At 39.5% G+C, this 5,920-nt stretch overlaps 1 pseudogene; it reads right to left on the bottom strand.

Moving 5' to 3' along the window:
* Positions 1–1,210: 1,210 nt before the first annotated feature.
* On the bottom strand, positions 1,211–1,311 carry LOC138399224 (U6 spliceosomal RNA; annotated as a pseudogene).
* Positions 1,312–5,920: the final 4,609 nt, after the last annotated feature.

Below are 5,920 nucleotides of genomic sequence, written 5' to 3'. Positions count from 1 at the left end.
CACATTTTAAAATTAACTGCATATTTTTAGAAAAGATAAGGAAAATAGGGTCACACATGTTCGATATAGCATCTTACCCTTGATTGGTAAGGTAACACACATTGCAAGAAAATATATTTTTTGATATTGTAATATTTATATTGATGGGGATCAGGACACTCTGACCCAAAATGTGGCAGTATGGCACTTGAGAAAACACCAGAAACAGAAAAGTCGCTGACCTTTTCCCCTAAAGCCTGGTGTAATACCTAGGAAGGATTTTCTGATCTCCTGAAACAGATCACAAGACCCTCATGTGAGAGGTGCCCTCCCTATATCCAGAGGAAAGAAACATCCTTCTCTCTGAAGACACAGGAACACAGAGAAGAATCTGAACAAACAGGACTTGCTGAGTTTCTCACAGTTTATTACTATTAGATCATACCCTTTACGCAATCATATTTCTCCAATACTGACCATTCTTCATCAAACCTACCATAAAAATACAAACATTTAACTATTTCTTCGAGTCTTAACTCCCTTATGAAATCTTCTGTGTTATGTAAAACTTACATTAAATAAAGTTATATGTTTTTGTCCCGTTAATGTGTGCATGACAATTTTCCTTTCGGATCCAGCCAGGAACTCTAAGAAGGTTGAGTAAAACCTTTCCCTCCCCTACAGCTTCTGGCACCTAACACGGGGCCACATCAGCTGAGGACACCTTGCTCAGTACAGAAGCTGCCGTTAAGAGATCCTGGACTTCTGTCAAAATTCAGTGTAAAGTAAGAATTCTTACCACATCATCCTGTCAGATCTTTACCTGTAGGGACTGGTTGAGCAAAGATGGTAAGAGTCTTTCTTTCCAAATCCAGATTAGCAGTAGATAATGGTTTTTTAAAATTAGTTCTCTTGGTTTGCGACTCTGGTTAAATTTGGTTAAGTTGGAGAACCCATTAGTTATTGATCTTTTCCCTCCCAGGGACAGCTATTGCTTACTCATTCTCTCATTTTGTGTCCTAAAAGCTTGGCCTGACTTTCCACTTGCTGGGAGCTCCTAGGTCATCAGTCATCACCTGCATGTACAGGTGCCCACCTGAAAAGTTGGGGGTCCCCAAGAATATGGCCACACAGAAATGTAGGTTATACCCCATTTGCAGCTAACGTATCAGCTGTTGCCAGCTTTCAGCAGACAAGTTCTCTGTGTCTTTCAGCTATGTAAGAAAAAGAAGGAAATGTTTACTTTTTTTTTAAATTTTTTATTATAATTGGCCATGACTAATCTTCTCTGTATCGTTCCAATTTTAGTATATGTGCTGCTGAAGCGAGCACAAGAAGGAAATGTTTAAATAGCAATTGTACTAGACCTCTGATAATAGAAAAATATGACCCAAAACTCCTTCTTAGAAAAAAACTTTCTCTGTGCCTTTGAGATATAAATATTCTACCTTGTCTTCTCTTGGACTTGAGGGGGGCAGGAAGGAACTATTTGGAAACAAATTGGGAAAATTAAAATCTTAAAAATCTTTTCCGCAAGTCTTAATAAAAAGCTTTTAGTCATCTGAGCAGATAACCTTAATTCATTCCATCATCCAAAAACACAATTTGGATATAGCTATTCTTTTATAAGCTAGTGAGTTCTGTATTGTACCTAACACATGGTAAAATTTTAAAATGGAAGCTATAAGATCTTTTTTGCATCTGTCTGTATGTTTGTGTGTGTATATGTATACGTATGTTATATATATGTGATATTTTTCTACCTCTGGATAGTATTACCAAATTAATTTATAAAATCCCTTAAAAGAATTCTATTCAAAATGGCTTAGAGATAAATGAGCCAAAAAATTAAGACACAGCTCACCCAAAGCCAGGTGCGGCTGGTCTAGAATCCAGGCTGGCCAAGACTCTGCCGCACCTGGTTACCCCCTAGCCATGTGCTTTCTCTCCGAGCCTCAGTTTACCCATCCATGAATGGGGGCTGACCCCATGATCCTCAAGGTCCTGTCTGCTCTGGGACCCCCTTTCCTGCCAGCTTTAGGCCTCTATTTTTTTACGAAGGTTCTTATACCACATAAAACTTTTTTTTTTTGAGACAGAGTCTCACTCTTTTGCCCAGGCTAGAGTGCCATGGTGTCAGCCTAGCTCACAGCAACCTCAAACTCCTGGGCTCAAGCAATCCTTCTGCCTCAGCCTCCCAAGTAGCTGGGAATATAGGCATGCACCACCATGCCTGGCTAATTTTTTCTATTTTTAGTTGTTTGGCTAATTTCTTTCTATATTTTTTAGTAGAGACGGGGGTCTCGCTCTTGCTCAGGCTGGTCTTGAACTCCTGACCTCAAGCAATCCTCCTGCCTTGGCCTCCCAGAGTGCTAGATTACAGGCGTGAGCCACCGTGCCCAGCCCACATAAAACTTACATTAAATAAAGTATATACTTTTCTCCTATTAATCTGTGTTTGTCAGTTTTCCTTTCAGACCCCACCATAAACTCTGAGAGAGGTGAGGAAAATCTGTCCTCCTCTACCATATCCATGACTATTTTCAAAACAAAAAAACATTGTAAATATCTCCACATAGCAATGCCAAAGCTAGGGAAAAAAAACAAAGCCCCTAAGCAAATTGGGTAACTGATATATTATCTGAATGATAAATAATATCTTACATTTATGAAATGTTCTATATTAAAGCATTTTCACATAATACTACTACTAACTTGCATTTATTGGGTGTTAGTATGTACAAAGCCCTTCTGAACACTATACATATTACCTCACTTAATTCTCAGAACTATCTTTCTAGATAGGCTTTATTATTATCCCCATTTTAAAAATGAAAATACCGAGGCTACGAGTATTACAATGATACTAAGTGTTAGAGTTAAATTTCAAACTCAGAAGTGTGCACTGAGCCACTGTGGTACAACACACATTCATATTAATAATTTCACTTGATCATTTCTATATGCTTACAAAACAACTAGAAAAGCAATTCTTCTTTCTGTGTGACAGATGTGCAAACTATGTAAAGAGAGGGAGTGACTTAAAAAAGGTCATCTAGCTTTTACTACAGTCTCCCCCTTAGCCACAGTTTTGCTTTCTCAGTTTCAGTTACCTGTGGTCAACCTTGGTTCAAAAATGGTGGGTAAATGGGAGACCACCAGGTGTGGTGGTTCATGCCTATAATTCCAGCACTTTGAGAGGCTGAGGTGGAAAGATTGCTTGAGGCAAGGAGTTTGAGACCAGCCCGGGCAAGAACGAGACCCTCGTCTCTACAAAAAAATAAAAATCTTAGCCGGGCATGGTGGCGTGTACCTATAGTCCCAGCTACTGGGGAGGCTGAGGCAGGAGGACCACTTGAGCCCAGGAGCCTGAGGTTGACAATAATGCACTCTAGCCTGGGTGACAGAGTGAGACCCTGTCTCAAGAAAAATAAAAAATAATAATTGGAAAATTCAAGAAATAAATAAGTTTTAAATTGTGCACCATTCTATGTAGCCTGATGAAATCTTGCGCCATCTGGTCCATCCTGCCTGGATCATCATCCCTTTGTCCAGAGTATCCATACTGTATAGCTACCTGCCCATTAGTCATCAGCATCCATCACCTCCTGACATCAACCATCGATCTCCCCACGGCTCAATGACCCAAGATCACCCCAAGCAGATGATCTTTCTTCTGATGTATTGTCCAAAGGTCAATAGTAGCCTAACACTACATCACAATGCCTACATCATTCATCTCATCACATAGGCATTTTATCATTTCACATCATTATAAGAAGAAGGGTGAGTATAGTATAATGAGATATTTTTAGAGAGAAAGACCATATTCGCATAACTTTTATTACAGTGTATTGTTATAATTGTTCTATTTCATTATTGTTTATTATTGTTAATGTCTAACTGAACCTAATTTATAAATTAAACTTTATCATAGGTGTGGATGGATAAAAATATATAGTATATATTTTTCAGGGTTTCAGGCATTCACTGGGGGTCTTGGAATGAATCCCCCAAGCATAAGGGGGAATGACTACATGAATTAGGACTAACATCCAGGTACATTATTGCTGGTTTTTAACCATCCCATGTATTTTAGCTATGCATGGTTTAAATGTCCTTTTAATTATTTTAGGTTATTAAATATGAAATGTCTAATTTTGAATCAAAAGTGTAGTTTATTATGTCTCAAACAAGAAGCAGTACAACTAATCAAAGTATACACTTAAATTATGGACACAGTTTTGCCATCTGAATGGTAGCTTTCTTATGTCAGCACCAAAGAAGCCTGGAGAGCAAGTGGAGATGAAATCGCAAAAGGCATTCTCTAGAGCTTGTTGAGAATTGAATATTTTTCCTTGCAAGAGAAGTGGTCCAAAGCCTGGAAGAAGTAATAGTCAGTTGATGCAAGGTCTGGTGAATACAGGGTATGACAGAGAGTTTTCAAGTCCAGCTTCTATAGTTTGAGCAGCATTGTTTGTGCAACATGTGGTTGAGCATTGTCTTGCAAGATAGAGGATTGGCCTGTTTCTGTTGACCAATCTCGGTTGCATAATCGGAACCATCCTCATCATTTCATCCAGCTGGATGCAGTAGACATCCACTGTAATGGATTGACCAGGTTTCATGAAGCTGTAGTAGATAATGCCAGCACTGGACCACCAAACAGACACCATTAGCTTTTTTGGATGAATACTCAGTTTTGGACTGTGTTTTGGCACTTCATCTTTATCCAACCATTGTGCCGAATGCTTGCGATTGTCAAAAAGAATCCATTTTTCATCTCATGTAACAATATGGTGTAGAAATGGTTCACCTTTATGTTGTGACAGCAAAGAAAGGCAAGCTTCCAGACGATTTCTCTTCTGATGCTCATTTAATTCATACGGAACTCATCTATCCAGCTTCTTTACCTTGCCCATTTGTTTCAAATGGTTCAATACTGTCTGAATAGCAACATCAAACCTTGCTGCTAATTCACGTAGGTTGGGATGGATTCGCTTCCACTACAGCTTTCAGTTCATTATCCACCTTGGTCTCAGGTCACCCACATGGTTCATTATCATTATTGAAATCACCAGAAGAGAACTTCTCAAACCATCCACGTACTGTGCGTTCATTAGCCACATCCTTCCCAAACACTTTGGAAAGTAAATTATAAAATATTTACACCACATAATATTATGCAACCAATAAAAATGATGTTTTAAAGAATTTTTAATCACTCATATTTGTGATTCAAAACCTAATAAACAGTCCAGGCCCAGTGGCTCACCCCTGTAATCCTAGCACTCTGGGAGGCCAAAACAGGAGGATCGTTTGAGCTTAGAAGTTTGAGACCAGCCTGAGCAAGAGCAAGACCCCGTCTCTACTAAAAATAGAAAGAAATTAGCTGGACAACTAAAAATATATAGAAAAAATTAGCCAGGCATGGTGGTGCATGCCTCTAGTCCCAGCTACTCAGGAGACTGAGGCAGGAGGATTGCTTGAGCCCAGGAGTTGGAGGTTGCTGTGAGCTAGGATGATGCCACAGCACTCTAGCCTAGGTAACAGAGTGAGACTCTGTCTAAAAAAAAAAAACACCACATAAGCAATATGATTCCACTTCTGTAATATGTAAAATATGCTTATCTCAAATATATTAGAAATGTAAATATGTACAGAAAAAAACTGAAAGGTATTCACAATGTTTCTCGATAGGCTTCCAGGCCAATAAACATATATCTATGTTTTTCATCTTGCAAAAAATGTTGGGTTGGTCCACCCACTGGCAAGGGGCTCCCAATATCCACCCTTCCATCATTCCTTCCTTCCTGGGGAGGGGGTAGAGGAGGAGTGCATCTTCAACAGCGCTCCACCTTCTCCTCACCGTGCCAGGGATTGCTGCTGGGGCTGGGACAGAATTTGGGGAACACCGGGTTCGGCTGGGTGGGGCATCAGA

Source organism: Eulemur rufifrons, chromosome 18 (assembly GCF_041146395.1).
Source record: "Eulemur rufifrons isolate Redbay chromosome 18, OSU_ERuf_1, whole genome shotgun sequence".
Lineage (NCBI taxonomy): Eukaryota > Metazoa > Chordata > Mammalia > Primates > Lemuridae > Eulemur > Eulemur rufifrons.
Note: the sequence above shows the minus strand (reverse complement) of the source record. Positions and strands in the feature narration are given on the sequence as shown.